Source organism: Schistocerca gregaria, chromosome 3 (assembly GCF_023897955.1).
Source record: "Schistocerca gregaria isolate iqSchGreg1 chromosome 3, iqSchGreg1.2, whole genome shotgun sequence".
Taxonomy (NCBI): domain Eukaryota; kingdom Metazoa; phylum Arthropoda; class Insecta; order Orthoptera; family Acrididae; genus Schistocerca; species Schistocerca gregaria.
In genome coordinates this window covers 597,476,089-597,498,145 of record NC_064922.1, presented here as the reverse complement: position 1 = coordinate 597,498,145, position 22,057 = coordinate 597,476,089, and the positions used below count along the sequence as shown (strand labels likewise).

General features: G+C 39.9%; 1 non-coding gene across 1 annotated transcript; it reads left to right on the top strand.

Moving 5' to 3' along the window:
- Window positions 1–3,797: 3,797 nt before the first annotated feature.
- On the top strand, window positions 3,798–3,872 carry Trnas-cga (transfer RNA serine (anticodon CGA)). The gene has a single exon. It is a non-coding gene; the product is annotated as a tRNA-Ser (tRNA).
- The last annotated feature ends 18,185 nt before the right edge of the window (window positions 3,873–22,057 follow it).

Below are 22,057 nucleotides of genomic sequence, written 5' to 3'. Positions count from 1 at the left end.
TTGTCCCACCAGCCATTTCTTCAAATTGTGGAACAAATATTAGTCCCAGGGAGCGAAATCTGGAGAATAGGGCGATGTGAAACTAGTTGTAATCCTATTTCCATTGATTTTGCGGCCACAACTGCTGGGGTGTGTGCTTGTGCATTGTCGTGGTGGAAAAGGACCTTTTTGCAGCCCAATCGCCGGCGTTTTTCTTGCAGCTCCGTTTTCAAACGGTCCAATAACTATAAATAATATGCACCTGTAATAGTTTTACTCTTTTCCAGATAGTCGATGAGGATTATCCCTTGTAAATCCCAAAAGACAGTTGCCATAACCTTTCCCGCCAAAGGAATGGTCTTCGCCTTTTTTGGTGCAGATTCTCCCTTGGTAACCCATTGTTTAGATTGTTGTCTGGTCTCAGGAGTATAGTAATATATTCATCTTTCATCCACAGTCACGAAACGACACTTTAAGTCCTGTGGATTCTTCCTAAACAGCTGCACACCATCCTTGCAACACTTCACGCGAATCCATTTTGGGTCAAGTGTGAGCAATCGCGTAACCCATCTTGTGGATAGCGTTTTCTAGTCCTAATGTTTGTGCAAAATATTATGTAAACATTCATTCGAGATGACCACAGCACAAACAAAAAAATGGTTCACATGGCTCTAAGCACTATGGTCATCAGTCCCCTAGAACTTAGAACTACTTAAACCTAACTAACCTAAGGACATCACACGACACACAGCCATCACGAGGCAGAGAAAATCCCTGACCCCGCCGGGAATCGAACCTGGGAACCCGGGCGTGGGAAGCGAGAACGCTACCGCACGACCAAAAGATGCGGGCACAGCACTAACAATCTCATACATCTTAACTCTTCTGTCATCCATCACCATATTATGGAATTTATCAGTGATTTCTGGAGTTGTAACCTCCACAGGGCGTCCAGAACGTTCAGCATCACTTGTGCCCATAATCCACATGGCCACTTGGAAAATTTTGAAACCACTTATAAACTGTTTTAATCTAAGGCGCAGAGTCACCATTATGTATATCAAGCTTCTCTTTAGTCTTCTGAGGCGTTTTGCTTTTCATAAAGTAATGTTTAATCATTACACGAAGTTCTTTTTCGTCCATTTTTTGACAATCACTCGACTTCCTTGATTCACTCGAATGCCGAACGCAAAGAAATAGACCAATATGGCTGAAACTTAGTGTGCGTCTTCAGAAGCGTCTCGCGGGCCCCGAGGAATCATGACGTCACATCATGACATGAGGTCGTCTCTCACACTAGCCAATATCGCTGGTAGTTTTCGAAACGCGGATATTCTTTGAACATGACATGCTAATGCCTTATGGATGTGTGTGTGTAATGTGTATAATGGCGGGTTTTGTGATTTGTGGGCGTTAAAGCTTTCAAGTCACAGGAAAAAATTGATAATACTTGCTGCAAAAGCAGATGTTTGCTGAAGAGAAAGGATTGTTTATATTCCAGATAATGGACGGTAAGTAACTTCCGTTAGTAATCTTATAATGCTCAAGAAAAGTAAAGTGTATGGTAAATCTACAGGAATTTCATTCTTTGCGCCTATAGTATTCTGACGCATTATGTTACCCAGTAAAATTTCTTGCAATGCATCTATGCGGATTATTTGTGGTAACAGCATATTCTCATAACAAATGGCTTCTGGATTTAAGTTGCAATCATCGTAACTTTTTCCTGATCAAAAATTGTGTAGTAACTGTATTCTAACGTCAGTAACCTGCACATTTGATAACTTTTGAATGTTCAAAATTACATCACTCATCATAGTATTTTTTTACAGTAAAATAGGTACGAATTGTAGTGACTGAATCCAGATTTTTGAGTGATGTAATCTGTTTTTGTAATGGATGTTTCGGAGTTTCTGAAGTGAAAATCCGAAGAAGAGAAGACAGCGAGAAGTAGCTTTTGTCTGTTTCATGGTTTATAGGCCTACTGGGGAAACTCGCCATGTAAAAATACGAGTAACACATCAAGCTTGGTACCTCTATGGTGATGTGGAAATCCGAGCATTGTTAATAAAGAAATTAATTCAGTGTGTGTGTGTTTCTTTTGATTCCTTTATCATGTTGCTTATAGTAGACCAAATTTAATTAAAATACCCAGGTGATAATTTCAACATGAATTGGACTATGTGCATAGCTGTTTCTAATGGCTTTGCTGCTTCTCAGAGGTAAAGTATGAATATTTACCATCCTCTGGCATGTGCGTTCACTAGTCAGTTATGGCAAAAGAAATCCCTGACTGAAAGCATAATTTGCTTGGTAGACATAATTGGAAATGGCCTTTTTAGCTATAATTTTACGTTTTTAGATTATAGTACTCCCTGAGAGATTATCTTCTGCATTTCTTGACCCCAACATAATTAGTAATGGATGTTTCACCACCAGATCAGGCATACAGCATTAAGTGTCCTGCTCTGCTGTGAGCAGCATTGTAGTCAGTCTGTTAATCAGGCATTTAGGAACTTTGAGTGTGAAGTATATGCATCTGTACAGTCGTGGCTAAAAAGAACAGCGGTTTTGTAAGACATTTAAATAAAAATACTGCAGACCCAAAAATAGTCTGGAAATTGCAAGGAATATCAAATATAAGTAAATATTTTTCCTCAGTAACATTAAAGTGTAAAACTGCTGATACCTGGTTGTTACCATATCACTGCTGGCCCCAGCAAAGCAATCTGCTGTGACCACCGGCACATTCATGCCAGCCAATGGGTTAATACACAAAACAGAGCAGTGGAAGACTTGGTCCGTAATTCTCATTGGTTGAAGCAACTAAAATCAAATTTCTGATGTGTGCTGAAACTGTGTTATTGGTATATTTTTGCATTGAAATGACACTGACAGTGCGTAATATATTTTGCAAATGAGAATAGATACTAAAAAATTAATGTGGGAATATATTTCAAGAAACCCTTTCATACCAAACCTGACAATTATATTGACACACAAATAAACCCACCTGAATGGCTCACTGGGTTACACAAGCATTAGCTGTAGGTGTAGAATAGGTAATTTACGCAGAAAACTTTTCATACAAATTTTATTGTAAAGCACACTAAAGTGAAGGGAAATGTGCAATGAAACTTCCTGGCAGATTAAAACTGTGTGCCCGACCGAGACTCGAACTCGGGACCTTTGCCTTTCGCGGGCAAGTGCTCTACCAACTGAGCTACCGAAGCACGACTCACGTCCAGTACTCACAGCTTTACTTCTGCCAGTATCCGTCTCCTACCTTCCAAACTTTACAGAAGCTCTTCTGCGAACCTTGCAGAACTAGCACTCCTGAAAGAAAGGATACTGCAGAGACATGGCTTAGCCACAGCCTGGGGGATGTTTCCAGAATGAGATTTTCACTCTGCAGCGGAGTGTGCGCTGATATGAAACTTCCTGGCAGATTAAAACTGTGTGCCCGACCGAGACTCGAACTCGGGACCTTTGCCTTTCGTGGGCAAGTGCTCTACCAACTGAGCTACCGAAGCACGACTCACGTCCGGTACTCACAGCTTTACTTCTGCCAGTATCCGTCTCCTACCTTCCAAACTTTACAGAAGCTCTTCTGCGAACCTTGCAGAACTAGCACTCCTGAAAGAAAGGATACTGCAGAGACATGGCTTAGCCACAGCCTGGGGGATGTTTCCAGAATGAGATTTTCACTCTGCAGCGGAGTGTGCGCTGATATGAAACTTCGTGGCAGATTAAAAAAGTTTGGAAGGTAGGAGACGGATACTGGCAGAAGTAAAGCTGTGAGTACCGGACGTGAGTCGTGCTTCGGTGGCTCAGTTGGTAGAGCACTTGCCCGCGAAAGGCAAAGGTCCCGAGTTCGAGTCTCGGTCGGGCACACAGTTTTAATCTGCCAGGAAGTTTCATATCAGCGCACACTCCGCTGCAGAGTGAAAATCTCATTCTGGAAACATCCCCCAGGCTGTGGCTAAGCCATGTCTCTGCAGTATCCTTTCTTTCAGGAGTGCTAGTTCTGCAAGGTTCGCAGAAGAGCTTCTGTAAAGTTTGGAAGGTAGGAGACGGATACTGGCAGAAGTAAAGCTGTGAGTACCGGACGTGAGTCGTGCTTCGGTAGCTCAGTTGGTAGAGCACTTGCCCGCGAAAGGCAAAGGTCCCGAGTTCGAGTCTCGGTCGGGCACACAGTTTTAATCTGCCAGGAAGTTTCATATCAGCACACACTCCGCTGCAGAGTGAAAATCTCATTCTGGAAATGTGCAATGCCTGGATGAGATAAACTTGGACATGCAAGAATTGGTTTTGCTCAGATATATGGAAAATTAACTGTAGTATCATATGACATACAATGTATCTGAGGTGCAAATTTGTGGAGAGGAGAGATTGCATTGAACCTGTTGTGTATGGTGCACATTTTGTTGCAGTGCTGGGATGATGTCATCCAGATTTCAAAATTAGTGGTCTAGTAATGAAACCCTCATCAGTTTTAATATTTAAAAATAAACATGCCTGAAAAAGGAAGCTGAATTAGGACTTTCAATTAAATTGCAAAAATGTGTTATTTTCCACATTCACTACAGATGACACTTAAAAGCACGGTGTTAGTAGCTCTTATTGACCTTTGTGTCAGCCACAGTGAACATATTGAAGGTGTTAATGGATGACAGCAGGAAACAGCAATGAAACAATGTGAATTACTTAAACCAGGAATTAAACAAGTCTACATAGCTTTGGATACAGTCAAAAAATGGTTGGTTCAAATGGCTCTGAGCACTATGGGATTTAACTTTTGAGGTCATCAGTCCCCTAGAACTTAGAACTACATAAACCTAACTAACCTAAGGACATCACACACATACATGCCCAAGGCGGGATTCGAACCTGCGACCGTAGCGGTAGCGCGGTTCCAGGCTGTAACGCCTAGAACTGCTTGGCCACCCCGGCTGGTGAACACAGTCATTTCACACTTCCTATTCACTGCATATTTGTGTGCTATAACTAATACAGCAGCCTTTTACTTTCTCATCTTTGATCTGGAACACGTGTCACATCTTACTTTATTTCCTAGAGCAACTCTAGGTTTACAAGATCCACATTTCAGAATTCTGGTAATTGCTAGTCCTACCTCATGCTGAAAGTGTGGGTTGATAGGTATCTCTTCAGATATGATCTCATCAACTGCCATTTCAAAAACTTGAAGCATAAATGTGATTATTCTATTTTCTGACAGTGATGAATATGTCACTAATGTATAGGTATATTCATGATGGTATAGAACAGTGCAGGTCCATCTTCTGGAACACCTGCTGGTAGATTAAACTGTGCACTTCACATCCAGTGCATCAATTTATTCACAGATAGTATCATAGTACACTACTATCTCAGACTTGATTGTTGCGATGCTCAATGAAACAGCATTATGCCTTGAAGACATTAAACAGCCTTCTTAAGTTTTTCAATGAGGGATATAAGTAAGTAATATATCCATAAACAAATTTACATTTTGCTGTCATTTGCTCTTTTGGAATCTTTCCTTTTATTATTATTTTGTACATGTGTGGCCTTTTTGTTTCCTCTTCCCAGTTTGGCAAGCACATCTGATTTGCTTAATGAGGATATTTATAGTTACAAAAAAATAAAGAAATATGTGGAGACAATGCAACCTGCAAACCAAGATCATCCTCCAAAACTTTACAAGCCTAGGAAATAAGCACAATGATTTGGACATAATAGCATGTTTTAATAAACCAGATGTTTCAGTTATTACTGAGCACTGGTATACCAAAAAAGAATCTTATTATGCACCCAGCAACAAAGAATTTCTGCTCATCTTTCAGTAGGGATATCAAACATTATGGTGATGTCGCAAAAAGTGGCAATAATTGGCGCTCAAAGATGTAATTCCTACATGTTGAAGGTGTTACTGAACTTTCTGCTATAAGCTATAGATGGGAAAGGAAACATAATTTTACATATAGACAGACCTCCATCTGAAAGTACAGATTTGTTTTAGCTAATCTCTATCAGTTGCTTGTAGAGAGAGATAGTAAATACTAAGGGAAAACGGCTGGTAATTATGCTGATAATTGTTCACAGTTTAATAAAAGCTTATCTAACACAAATCAGTTTTCACTCATAAGGATGGAGAGTGGCACACACAGATCTAACATTACTGATAGGTAATACAGGGTACCCAGGACTTTGTACTGGGATATTTTCTTTTGTTGATTTGTGTAAATGACAAAATGCTGCTCCTCAAATTCAAGGATAGTTCTGTATGCTGATGCTACACCCATTGCACGAAAGTGTAAAGATCATGAGCAACTACAAAAACTATGAAACTGCATTAAAAATGAAATAATTCAGTATTTATATGAAAGTCATCTCATTGTCAGCACAATATAGGAGCAGTAACGGATTTTCGCCCTACAAGACACATTTTGAAATTCAGTTGTGCACTGGAACTGATATTGTCATCAACGAAAACTACTGCTTGCTTACAGGTAAACTTTCTATATTTAACATGTTATAACATGGAAACTAATTACCGTACAGAACATAACTTGGTAGCATTAATGTCAAGGACATGGGGAAGAAAAATAATGCAGAAGCAATTCAATTGAAACACTTTTAATGCACTGCTACAGAACACCATACCATTACATACCAGTACCATTACTGGTGACGGTGATGGAGGCTGTTATGAAAAGCGTGCAATATTATTCAAATCTGATATGGCAAGTTAACAGAACTTTTGATCGATGTGAGTAAGATTATTGTGTAAAATCGATAGTGCAGCTTCTTACAGAAGTCTCTTCAGGGCCTTTGGAGCCTTTCACTTACATGTCAACATATTTACTCCCTAATAATATTTGTTCTTCATAATAGGGGTAATTTTACTCTGTTCAGTGAAATGAACTTGCAAAATACTGGAAGGAAAAACAATGTCCATGTAGACTATACATCCCTGCCTACGATTGAGAATGAATTTCACATTCTGATCGAAAGTCTTTAACAGGTTGCTGCTAGACATCAGGCAGAAAACTGAAAATCCTAAGATATTAAAAAAATACAAAGTAAAAAATTTATTTTATTAGCCTCTCCTTCTACAATTATAATTAAACGTAATGTTTCGACTCAAGGATGCATATGCTAGTTAACACTAAGGTTCAAATTGACAGGGTTTTAATGTTACCATTATATGTAGGGCTCACAGTACTCATTGTAAAATTCTGATATGCTTTGTACGAAGTATGAGAGAAAAACAGCACTTGAATAAAAAAAACATTTCTAGCTTTCAGGGTCATTACTTCCTTCCTCTGGGAAAATTAATACGTTTTGTGACTGGAAATGAGGGGAAGATCACTTAGACCACCCGTATAGAACACTTATGTGACACATTCATGAGTACTGCTCCAAAGTTTGAGATCCAGGTCAGATTTAAGCAACACACTGATGCAACTCAGAGGCTGGATGCTAGATAGGTTACCAGTAGTTTCAAACTATGTGTGAGTATTATTTTGTATAACACTATTGAGAAAATTTAGAAGGCATGAGAAATCACAGCTTGGATGATAGACAGCCTTTCTTCCCTCTCTCTATTTGCGAGTGGAAGGAGAAAGAAAATGATTTGTAGTGGTAGAAGGTACTCTCCACCAGGTACCATTTGGTTGCTTGTGTAGTATGTATATACATAAAAGCACGGACGAAAATTGTGACTGCCTACTACATTAGAAGTAATAGTTGAACTAACCTAAAGCTTCGTGATTTACTTCAAATGTTTAGTCCCACTGACACACTCTGACAATCACTGACTTGCATCTATAGCAGTCTTACAATTTGGATGTGTCAGTATTGCTTCGATCTATTAATATTCCCTCATTGAGCTCTTTTTATCGTAAGATCACATAAACTTGGTTTTTGAGAAACTACATACAGGAAGATGTGATTGGCATATAGCTGTTTGTTTACCGAAAAACAACGATCAAAATTTAAGCTTATCGGTAACACACACAGTGCAAGAGCACATATCTGGGCTAGAGCACTATACTGGATTTCGCCCCCCTCCCTCCCCCCTTTTCCCTAGAAACCTTGACTGGAGCAATAACTCTATTTGTAGCATAGTCTGAGGTCTACATTAGGTTGAAAAGCGATACTTTGGTTGACAGTTGTGGAACACAGCGAATGAGAAATAAAGGTTGTGGTAAAGACAGACGTGTGTCTTTGCGTGATATTTGTTTGCGGCATATTTAAATGCACTTTCCTACATTTAACGTATTTCTCAAAATAAAAAAAAAAAACTAGTAGGTCATCCCCAAAAAGCATCCGACGTGTTTTGATGCATATTACGTACAGATATCGTACACAAACTGGAAAAATGCAATGGGCGTTCCACTACGCACCCTTTACCATATTTGATTCGTTTTTCCGCATTTGCTACTGCGTTAAAACATTTAGACACATTGTCCGCAATGCGTAATATGTGTTATGCTATAAATCACTCTGCCTTTCGACCAATAATTTGTAATCAGTTGGCTTCAATCAATCACGTACGACTCTAATATGTAACTCTGACTACACTGCGGATTTATCATGTCACCATAATCCAGATTATTCGTATTTAAACCTTCTTTCTACATTTTATTCTGTTAACGGAAGCTTCATTCAAACAATCTGGACTGATTTGACATTCTAAAACAACGGTTGAAGGCAAGTCTGTATAAACGCTGTAGCCAACGTGTGACATCACTTACGTCAACAGATTTGTTTACAGGCCTAGTCACCAGGCAGTGCTGTCACGCTTTCAGCCTTTTGGATGACGTCATGAAGCGATTCCTTGGGGCCCGCGAGACGCGCGTACCTTGATATAAGCCAGTGGCGCCATCTCTCGGACTTTGCAAGGACTTTTCAAAAATGGTTTAAAAAGCTCTGAGTACTATGGAACTCAACTGCTGTGGTCATCAGTCCCCTAGAACTTAGAACTACTTAAACCTAACTAACCTAAGGACATCACACACATCCATGCCCGAGGCAGGATTCGAACCTGTGACCGTAGCAGTCGCACGGTTCCGGACTGCGCGCCTAGAACCACGAGACCACCGCAGCCGGCAAGAACTTTTCAAACGCCCCTCATATTAGAGCTGCACACTTTGACTCTGAAGACTATTTCTGTGTGAATAATGTAACTGAAATGGAATTAGGACTATATAAAGCAGAGGAATGATTAAAATGCAAACATATCCCCCTTTTTAAATTTATACTAGTCTGTAAATGCACATTGTAAATAATGGTTACAGTTTTTACAGATTAATTTGGGACTTGATTCTTGTGTGATTAATAATAGGGATATAATAATTGGTTTTTATTGACTATAATTTCAATACGTTTTAAAAATGTGTATTTACATTTTTGCTATCATAAAAGGATGCTTTATATACAGCAGTGCCAAATTTTTTCAGACATTTTTGAAAAGACGATGATCTGTGTACAATATTGCAGAGGCGCATTTTATCCCACAAATACAACTGTGGTTACTGTATAATATAATTATGGATTTTACTTTTATATATAGCAGTAATATATATATATATATATATATATATATATATATATATATATATATAGCAGAAAGTAAAATCGCCATAGTGATATTAATGTGAAAAAGTATACCATATATATATATATATATATATATATATATATATATATATATATATATATATATATATATGGTCTCCCAAAATAATGTATACACTCTTTGAAACAGAATATCTCTTTAATTAAAGAGAGAGAAATACAATTTTTATGGGTAATAAATTAGAAGATGGTGAAAAACATAACAATGCTTTCTTTTGTTTCAGGATTGTCAGTAAACATGACGTTATCGTTCGAACAACGGAAATGGGTGCTAAAGTGTTACTGGAAAACAGAGAATGTGAGTGCAGTACAACGACACTGCAGAGCTGAATTTGGAACACCACCACTGACAAGAGTAACAATTACAAGAATCAGAGAAAGGTGAACAATATGAAGAAGGGACATAGTGGACGAAAGAGAAGTTCAGCAAACAATGAGAGTATTAATGCAGTAATCCAGGCATATGCATGATCCCTGAAGAAATCTGTGAGGCAATGCTCTCGTGAGACTGGGATTTGCAGAAGCAGTGTTAATTTGCGGTATCAGAACTTTAAGCCTTACATTCCAAGACTTCTACATGCTCTTAACGAGGATGATCATGATAGGTAAAGCGAATTTTGAGAGTGGTTCATTATCATATGTGATGAAGAGCATCGTTTCCAAGATCGAATTCTTTGGTCAGATGAAGCGACATTTAAACTTGATGGAACAATTAACTTCCATAACTGCGTGTACTGGGCTAGGGAGAATCCATATGTTACTGAGCAAAGTCATGTTAATCTACCAGGAGTAACAGTCTGGTGTGGTGTGTCTTTTAGAAGATTAATCAGGCTGTACTTCTTTGACAGCACTGTCACAGGCGACTCATACTTGGAAATGTTGGAAATGATAAATCCTGGTCTTAGCTTTGTGTTTGGAAATGAAGATTATTACTTTCAACAGGATGGGGCGCCACCTTACTTTCACGTGGATATAAGGGCATTTCTCAACCGTACATTCCGTGCCATATGGATAGGACAAAGAGGGGATGTGGAGTATCCCACTCGATCTCAAGATTTATCTCCTCTGGACTCCTTTCTGCGGAGTACTCTAAGAACACAGTTTAGCTGCGAGGCCACACACACTGGATGATCTTAGAGAGCAAATTGAGCAAGCCTGTGATGTTGTTCAATTGGAAACAATAAAGTTGGCATGTCGTTCAGTCGTAAGTCATTGTCGACGCCGTATTGTCAGTTTAAACATTTACCACCTTAAGTCGGACCATAAGTCACCAAACACCAATAAAATTGTATTTCTAACTACTTTCATTAAAGAGATGTTCAGTTTCAAAGAGTATTTACGTTATTTTGGGACTCCCTATAAATGAAACGATGAAAACTATTTTTTTAAATGATCCATGTATAGATTTATTTAAGCCTATACAGTTTTCAACATATATTTGTAAAATATTTACAGTGTGAATGGAGGACTAGTAGCAAACAGCTGGAAGAGAGGAATAAACCACAACACACACACACACACACACACACACACACACACACACACACACACACACTCACTCACTCACACACACACACACACACACATGCAATCAATCGTTCTCGAACGCAAATAGTGTGAAACAGGAGTATACCGATGTCATCTGCTTAAATGAAGCCTTTCTTGTGATGGTATGGCAGACGCACTTTCAGCTGCAGTGCAGTATGTACCTCCTCATGATGGAAAGACTATTTGCCACACCATATGTAGAGAGTATACATCCCCACTTCTAGAGCTTGTGACCCAGCATAATGCACATCCTTAGTACACCTTCAGGAGGCATCTGAATGTATATTGTGTGCATACATTTTGGATCTCTACTCCACAAACTCTGTAGTCTGTGTCTTTCATCAAGATGAATACTTTCTTGTTCTGAGGGGTTAAGCCATAAGGATTATCAGCCTTATATCCAGACGTTTCTCTGGATTGTACCTAATTAGATCATATTGATCGGAATCTTTCAACCAGTAGATGAAACTATCTGCATCTGTATTAAGTAACTTAAGTTTAGTGAAGTTTCCATGTCAAACTTATAGTGGAATCGCTCATTGCAGAGTTTGGGGAGACCTAGAAGACACACACACAACTGTAGACAGGCTTTGCGAACTCCATTGAAAGCTTAGGTATCTGCACAGTCACTAGTCCTTCATGGACCTGCTTAAAATTTGACCTTGTGATGTAGTCTCTTACACCATAATATTCATCCTATTTGTGAAGTAAATAGATTTCACAGTGATTTCTAACATTCTCCATTGTGTATCCGAAAACAGAATTAGTCATTAATTTGTAATAATATTTCTATAAATCACACATCACAAGAACCCTATGTTCTATATTAACACCAAATACTCCTTCAACCAGTGATGGTTCTTAGAGGAGATGCCATGGATTATATGAATAAGTCTCATCACCAACCTGAGACATTACTGGAGGTATGTCTGCTTATTCCCCAGCTTTGTCAATAGATGCTAGCTGCTCTGGAGACAGTGGCAAGTCACTGTGTGCGTCATACAAAGTGGGAGAATATTGCAGGTCAACCCCCAGGACATATTCCACACCAGCAGTTACCTTTCTTCCAATCTGAGGAGTTTATCTTCCAATAGCCACTGGAATCATCCAGACGGCAAAGACTATTCCATGGCGTGCCCATAGAATTGTTTTCGTCCATGTACATGAAGTAACTCAAACTGTCAGATGACCTATACTCCTCCACATTCAGTTGTGGGTTATTTGCCTTGATGTACCTGTGCACACATTGGCAAAGTCCACTGTGAATCCGTCGTTTGAAAAAAAGCACCATATCAACACTGGTCAACGGTTCGTGGTTGATAAATGTCTCTTTTAACATTGCATCCCACGAAACCTCTGCTGCAGCATAATAAAGGCCAGTACCCATAGTGTATGAGCCCAGGCATCCAACTTGGAATTGCTCAAAAACATCTGCGAGCAGGTGTACATCTTTTCCCCTGAACAATTTAAGATATTCCGCTAAATTGAGGGTTATGAAATCCTGCTAAACATTCACTACATGCTTATTCTCTGCATCAATTATGGCTGTGCCAGTGTGTTTGCTGGTGAATGCAGCTATATTGGGCAGTGTGGTTTTGCAGAGTCTCTCCATCGAATCTAGGAATTTGTAAGGAGAGACCCCATTCTTTGTAAAAAGGTGGAACTTTGCATCATTGGGATATTTGGCTCTGGTATATCTTCCCAACGCATTGTCTCAGCGAGTTTCATAAGTGATATGTGCGTACATCATAATGAATCCAGGTAGTGGAGTAATATTGGTTCAAATGGCTATGAGCACTATGCGACTTAACTTCTGAGGTCATCAGTCGTCTAGAACCTAGAACTAATTAAACCTAACTAACCCAAGGACATCACACACATCTGTGCCTGAGGCAGGATTCGAACCTGCGACTATAGTGGTCGCTCAGCTCCAGACTACAGCGCCTAGAACCACACGGCCACTCCAGACGGCGGAGTAATATTCTGGACGTGAATGAAATGTTGTTTCCTACATTGTCAGGCACGACACTGACCTTATTATTCGCCAACCTGAAATCCCCCGAGTGCTAAAAAGAAAGTGAGTATCAAAATCACTCAAATTATGGAAGAAGATGGATATGAGCTGTGGAAGTTTGTACTTCAAGTTGACTGTGTTTGAGCTGCAACATAGAATTTCCCTGTCAGATGACACTTGTCTGTACAAGGATTTTCTACATTGCCCTCCTAAGACAGCCCACAAATTTGACAGTAACCGCCTCCATGTGTAATGTAACACTCTCCTGTGTTTTGGTCATCGGGATGTTGTTGGTACAAAGATCATCAACATCCTTTGCAAGCTGTTTGACCTCAGAAAACAACCATCTTACGTGTTTTTCTCTGATGTATGATTTAAATTTGTTGTGACTGGAATCATATGGCCAAACAACCTGATAAGCTGACGTGAACAGTATGTGCCATTCTGTGACAGTGCTGTGAGAGGCTGTGGGATCACCTTCACAACAGCTGCACGGGGTAGCTGCATGGTCTCATGGCGCCTTGTCACAGTCTGTGCAGCTCACCCTGTCGGAAGTTCGAGTCCTCCCTTGGGCATGGGTGTGTGTGTTGTCTATAGCTTAAGTAAGTTTAAGTTAGATTAAGTAATGTGTAGGCTTAGGGACCGATGACCTAAGTAGTTTGGTCCCATAAGACCTTACCACACATTTCAATTTTCCACCTTCACAACACATGACAGGAGCTAGTAACCACTCAAAGTCAGCACATACAATGAAGAGACAGTGTTCTTGGTGGTAGGAATTCTTAGGCTTTAAGAACCTTTTATACTGGGTTTGCATTTCACACATACCTATTCGTGGCTGGACTAGTGAATCAAGTGTCTTTCTAAATATTTATGTTTAGTGAAAGAGTGGATTAATCTGCAGCAAAAATGCCTTGCCAGGTTATGTTTTGACGTTTGGGTGGACAGTAGATGGGACATGCTTTTGATTGAGATGTAGTGAAGCTTACCACTGGGAGCGTAGCAATAAATATACATGTCTGAGACACTGAATGGCTGCTTTGGAAAAGTGGAGAGTTCGGACTGCTTTATTCTTTACATCTCGTGGCCTTCCTTTTTTCTTATCTACTTCCAGACTATAAATATAAACTGAATAATGGAGGTTTTGTCACTCGAATTTTGGTATGTCTGGGATAGAGAGAGGGAATGATATACGTTAGAAGTTGCAGCACCCATGGACATCCATAAGATGTACATGTTTTGGGTAATTTGTATCGTAAGTCGAAGCAAAAAGGAATATTTATCATCTTTTCGAGGTTCTGGACATGAAAGTTGCCTTATTAGTGGTAATATCTGGAGGAAGAGCAATGTAACTGAACCTCCCTTTAACTGGCTCAAAGACATGTGAGTACAAATCAAAGTGTGTGGAGCACATGGATGAGTGTCTTACCAGGCTCTTTTTCCTGCATATCAGAAAAATAGCTCAGCATAATGCCCTCAGTAAAAGTTCCAAACCACTTCGCAATTATCATGTCCCATGACATCGCTCTATCACTCCCCAAAATGTTAACAATACTTTCCCCTACGCCATTATTTCTTTATTTTGGAAGGCGGGGGGGGGATGCCAGCTCACAGTACAGAACTGCATTGCACCTGATGAAGACCACTGGGAGTTGATGATATCAGGGAGTTGCCTTTCCATTGCGGCTTCTCAAGCACAAAGGAAATTAGCAGGCTCTTAATACCCCACATTATCAATATGAGACTGCAAGATCCTATCTCTGAAATCACCAGCAACTGCAGAGCAGTTCAGTGCAGTTGCGCGATTTATCTCGTGGTCATTAACAAGGCGAGCTTTTGGACTGCTGCTGCTGCTGCTTCTAGACCCAAAATGTTGCCAAGGCTGCTGCTTGAGATGACCATGGATCCGGTCATGATGCTGTGTTTGGAGCTGCCAGTTTGACAGTCTGGGCTGAGCTGATAGCAGATGCCAATTTGATGGTCTGGGCAGTGGTGATGACGATAACAGACGCATTGTGCTTGGATCCAGTCACGATTCTTTAATCTCTCCTCCGTAAGGTGTCAACACTCTCGCACAAAAAAAAGTCTGAGGACTGATGAGTATCATGTGCACACATACTGGTTGGTTATAATTAAACTCACAGAATTCTGAGTACTGCAATGTGGGCTGTATACATCACAGGATGGTGAAAAATTGTAGGTATGTAGGTATGTTTATTAACTGGTAACTCATGAAGTATTCTGAAAAAATAATGCTTACACTTTCTGTCACCAGGTAAAAATATGCACTGTAAGCAGGCAGAAAGACAAATGTTTCTTGTTTTGATGTCAATATGCTGTTGGTCACTTGGTGATACGTGTTGATTTCTTTTGTGAAATGGCTTGGTATAAAGGGTTAAGACAGCTGAAATTTTCTGTATGAAATGCAATGGTCAGTGGGCAGAAAAACCATGCACTGCTGATAAATTTGTTTTATGAGAATTAGAACAATAGTAATGCTGCATTGCGGGAGTATTTCCAAAAGAAACAGTTGTGAAGAGAATAAATGGGCTAAGGAACACGGTAAAAAAATTTGAAGAAACAGATGACTTGGATAATGCCACAGGAAGAGGGAGGTGGCATATTAACATTGCAGTTTCTGTAGCAATAGTCGACATGTAGTACATGCCTAAAATTCTGCAGCTAGTGCTCAAGAGTTTAATGCGAATTGTCTCTCCCCTGCTCAGTAGTTCAAAAGATTTTTCTGTGCACGTTATACTGGTGTCCCTACAACACTCAGAATATCCACCACATGAAACCCCATGATAGGCTACAGAGCCATCACTTTTCCGTTCGTTTTTTTCGCACACTTGGAAGAGGATGATATGTAGCTGGGATATATTCCATGGACGGATGAGACACATTTTACGCCGGATGTGGGGTTCTACTTTGCCACGTGTTGTGCAGGAATATCCACTGCACCCAGCTTAGGTGGCTGTGTGGTGTGGTTTCACAAGCTCCTTCAGTCTTGGTCCGTTTTCCTTTGATGAGATAATACCTCACGTTCTTCTTTGGTGTACAGAGACATATGCATGTTATAAGCACCTCCCTGTGCAACATGTAATTCCAGCTTTGCAAGAACGCAGCTATGCCCACACCACTAGATTTATGCAAGAAGAGGTGATACCACATGTCCCTTGCCAGGTGAAACAGTTGGTTCAAGAAACCTTCGGTAAGGACCACATCATCTCTAGGAAATTTCAAGGTATGTGGTCTTCCAGATCTCCCAACCTTGTTGTTGCTGTTGTTGTTGTGGTCTTCAGTCCTGAGACTGGTTTGACGCAGCTCTCCATGCTACTCTATCCTGTGCAAGCTTCTTCATCTCTCAGTACCTACTGCAACCTACATCCTTCTGAATTTGCTTAGTGTATTCATCTCTTGGTCTCCCTCTACGATTTTTACCCTCCACACTGCACTTCAATGCTAAATTGGTGATCCCTTGATGCCCCAGAACATGTCCTACCAATCGATCCCTTCTTCTAGTCAAGTTGTGCCACAAACTCCTCTTCTCCCCAATCCTATTCAATACCTCCCAACCTTAGTACACATTATTTTTGGTAGTGAGAATAGCTTGAAAGATCATGCCAGTAAGAGATGAATCCCGACTCCTCCTGATCTGAAGGATAGCATAAGATGACATATCGTTCCAAATGCACTGAATGTGCTGCAGAAGCCTGTTGCCCTTCTGTGTTACAGATGCAACTTGTTACTATGTTATTGAGTCAGGTGACGATATTGAACACATGTTGAAACTTGTGAACAACTCCTAATAAACATGCCAAAACCACTGTTATCATGTGTTTGATCACTCCTCCCCTTTTTCTACACCCACATCACATTCTGAATGCTTACAGCACCATATTTTTACCTGGTGGTAGAAAGTGGAACTATCCTTTTTGCAGCATATTCCATAAGCACACTGATTAATGAAGGTAACTATGATGTTTCTGCATCCTGCAGTGTATACAGTCTGCGCTGCAGTTCTCAGAACATCATCAGTTTAATTATAAACTCCAGGTAAATCTGTCATAAATAACAATTTCAGATATTTACAGCATGGTGGCAGTGACAGGTCCAGACTGATGACTCAGGCTCAGCTGCTGGTGGTGCTGGTGGTGCCCAGTTTGGTGGTCTGGGCTATGGTGATGATGGATGCATCATGCCCAGGTCTGGCCCTGCTCTTTAAGGTATCAATACCTGCACAAAGAGGAAGGGGGACTGATAAGTATCGTTCACAAACACAAACACACACACACACACACACACACACACACACACACACATACATACATACACACATACGCACACACACGATAGACATATACATCTGTCATTAATAATAATTTCTGATACTTAGATTCTGGTTCACCAATGATAAGTGATTTTATCCACGTTCCCTTCATCATCTATGAGGGTTACCCAGAAAGCAATGCACCACTTTTTTTTCTAAAAAAACCAATTCTACAAATGCGAAACGTTACATATGTATTATCTGAAGTCTCCTGAGTGAGCATCCAGTCTCCATCCGTTCCGACAGATGGCTTAGCTGCAGGAAAGTTTCAAAATGGCTTGTATAGGTGATTTACATTACAAGCAACGTGCAGTCATTGAATTTCTCATTGCAGAGAAAGAAACTATGGGTAATATTCACAAACGCTTGTGCAAAGTCTATGGAGCATCTGCTGTCGACTTAGTTGCTGGACACAGAAGGCGAGGTCATCAGAAGATGGTTCTGCAGAGCTCCACGTTTTGCAGTGGTCGAGAAGACCATCAATGGCTGTCACACCTGAAATGTTGCAGCGAGCTGATGACATTCGCAAGGAGAAAAGCCATTCGTGGAAGACGTTTTGAGGACGACGGAGACATGATTCAGACAGTGAAGCACTGGCTCCGCCACCAGTACAAGGATTGGTACCAGCAGGGCAATTGTGCCCTGGTTTCGCTCTAGAGGAAGGCCATAGAACGAGATGGAGATTACGTGGAAAAATAGGATGTGAAGGTAAAACACCATACTTTCGTCTGTGTAATACTCGTTACGTTCAATAAAGAATTCTTGAAGTAAAAAATCTGTTGTATTACTTCTGGGCAACCCTCGTAGTATACTGCAAGAATATTCACATATCTCATATTCCAGTTTAGTGTTTATATCTCCTACTACATTTCCATCAAGCGCATCTAGAACAAAAAAAATCGTGAGTATTATGTGCAAGCATTTCAAAAAGAAATTATCTATGGGAGAAGTATAATTAATGCTACCTATGTAACTCATTCTCCACAGTCGGTGCAAAACCCCATGAATTTTGGGTTGAGACTGCGAATGTAGATCACTACCACCTTCCTGTAAATCAGCTGTAATCAGGAAAGCCATGGGCAGATCATCAGTCAGTAGTGATGTTGTGCTCAAAACCAAGTCACCAACAACGAACATATGAGTAGTATCATCACCGTAACCAAAGTCAAATTGTCTCTTCATACTGATACAATGATCAGTACACGTACTGAAGTGGGACAGGAGTTAATGAACATGCTCATTTATAGATGACACCAGCATCGCTGTTTCGAGTTGATCATGATTGCGACATATTTCACACCAAGACAATGAACTAACCTTGGTGTGAGGGTGCTGCAAATGATACACCACCTGACTGCTGTTAGTACTTGAGACACAGTGCACAGCTGATGTGTGTTGTATGACCATCCACTGGAGCAGTGGACATATGTGGCCTGAAATGCGTACTTGAGGCCTGCAAGTTGATTATGGAGGAATATACCACGAATAAATAAATACAAAGCTCTTGATAAATAAATATTTATTGGTAATCCAACTTGAAAGTATTTGTACATTTTCTTAAGCATACAGAACTTCCGTTACTGTTATTACTATACATTTCCTTGAGTCTCCAAATAGCTGGGCATCCCTACTCCTTGAGATTCTATACTGTTGCACTCTTGAAGATGTTAAACATCCACAAAACCTTTTCACCCCTTTCACATAAACAATGCTACCTTTATGATCGTAAATTTGGAGTGATGTCACCATGTTTTTGTCTGAAGCTCCCTCAGTATCCTAGCACTTTCCAGTAATGACAGTAAGCCAGCAAGCGATGGTTTCAAGAGCCATAGCACACTTTTAATATTTCGTTAATACTTGTCCAATGTTGGAGAATGCGACGAATGCAGCATCTTTAAACACAAGTTGTCCACACTCTTCGTAAAAACCCAGTATATCGACAACGCGTATATTTGTGCTCTGAGACATCAGTGTGAGATATGATGCATGTGGTGCAATATCTCTACGGTTGTATGATTTGTGAGAGATGAGTGGTTAATGAGATGATTATATAGTAATCATGTATATATTTCTGTGCCTGAATGGAAGTTTTGTGATGATTCAAATACAATACATATGTCTAAAGTTCCAGATCTCACTACTTTGCTTTGCTTGGAGCAACCAGTTATCACTACAGGTGCTAGTTCTTTAAACTTCTTAGGGCTGAGCATACTACCAAATTCATCGTCTTCATAGTAAGCAGAGTGAAATATTGCATACATATCCTACAGTAAACCAAAATAGTTTTTGTTACAGTCGAGCTGTAAATTACTGTATGGAAAACACTAAGAATTTGGGTGCACTGTAGGATTGGTTAGTTTACAGGTGTCAAATTCACTTGATAATTTTTCAGATTCCCCATGTTGGTCTGCTAAGCTAGAATAATAAATCGAATCGTTTCTGCTTGAATACATGATTTAATCATACATGATTGTCTTGATGCCTCTGGAAGGATTGGATACTCATAAAGTTCCTATGAATGGAAAGTTAATGGTATCTGGGCTCCCATATGCAACACATGCAAAGTTTGAGGCACCCCTCTTCTGATAGTACTTGTGACAGAAAGTTAATGGTAGCTGGGCTACCATATGCAGCATATGCAGACGTTTGAGGTACTCCTCTTCTGATACTAATAAATGATGTACTTTTCAAATAATTTCACCAAACATAATTTTACTGCTCCTTTCTAACCTCCCATGAGTGTTTGAGTATGTTTCCATTTTGTTCAGTCACAAAGTATGCCTTACTCCATCTCAATTTGAATGAACGATAGTCTATGTTGAATTTCGATTTCTTTGTGGATGACATGACTGCACTAACAATTCTGGATTGTTGATTGATAATCAGTACAGCCAACAAATATGTCGATCTTCGTAACTGCATGCCATATATTGAACAGCCTTGGTGTAATCAATGCCTACGGACGTCAAGTAAGAAACAGAACATACCTTTGTTACCCCATGTCCATTGTAAGTTCACCAGATAAAACGCTGTAAAATGGTTCTGACTGACAATCAAAGGAACGTCGAGCTGAAACATGTCATGCTTTGAAACAACAGCTTGAAACTGATCCATATTATCTGTGGAAGATCATTACTGATGATGAGTCATGGTGCTATTGTTTCGACCCAGAAACAAAGCAACATTCAAGCTAATGGATGACGTAGTCGTCACCCTGTCCAAAAAAATGTCAAATCGAACCAAACATCAGCTCATTCAGAGTTTGTTCTCCCATGTCAGACCGTTTTACAGCACATCAGGCGAGAATAGCTCCAGCTTAGTATTCATAATCATGATTTATTATCTTCAAAGAAGCCCATTAACACTTTCAGTGAGATGCAGGCGCTAAAACGAACCTATATCAAACCATCTATGAACCTCTCTGCAGTTTATAGCGCATTCAAGTCTGTAGTTGACGTGGAGACATATATTGTGAGGGTCGAAGTGATTGCAACACATCTTGTGCATTTGAGCTCAAAACCATTAAGTTTATATCTTATTTCTTGAGACAGAACGGCGAATGCATTACATGTAAGCCACATGTTGCTGATGGTAGAGTACTTACATCCTTCTTAGTGGTCACAAACATCCCAATAAATATATGAAAATGTTGGCTGGAAGTGTTCTCATATTGATTCTGAATAAGAATTTTTAATTCATTGTTAATGTTAAAGTTCGTTAAAGCAATGGGTTTACAAGAGAAATATTCCTGACGAATGATTCGATCATCATACTGAACTGGAGTTGTCGGTTATATCAAGAGACACCATAGCAAGGTTTCAGTACTATTGATTTTCGGAACGCGTAACTCTCTTGTGTTATTGCATGCTTCTTCTGCTGTTAAGTGGTGTCTTGATGACTGTGTATGCCATATTTATGGTTTATACCTATGATGTTGCTTCAGATGAAGACATTATATTTTTCTCACAATGAAAATCGATTAGGCCCCTGTTCTGATTATGATATTGATATCGTGATGGTCTAATGTTTGAACAGTCACTGGGATGTATACTTGATTACTGGGAACTTCCTGGACGCTACAGTCTGGAACCACATGACCGCTGGGGTCACAGGTTCGAATCCAGCCTCGGACATGGATGTGTGTGACGTCTTTAGGTTAGTTAGTTTTAAGTAGTTAATCTCTCATTAAAGTACGAATCCGTCTTGAAATTACACTGAACATGAATGGGCCAGCACGTTCAATATCCACTCATTGATTCGACTCATAAATTGTGTCACTATTCTCCTTGAACACCTGGCATCTGGAGAAACTGATGGTGATACAACTGAATCTCTGGGTATAAGGTCTGTTCTCTGTTGTATCGTTTTTGTCCCTGCTTTAAGTGTATTAATGTTTTCATGTATGTTAACGCCTTGTACAAAACGTTTTATATATGAATTCAAATCATTAATGTCATATGTATGAGCCAGGAGGTATTACCACACATTCATTGCCTCCTAGATGAAGTTAATTGTTCTTCTCGGTGATGTTAGGTATGATG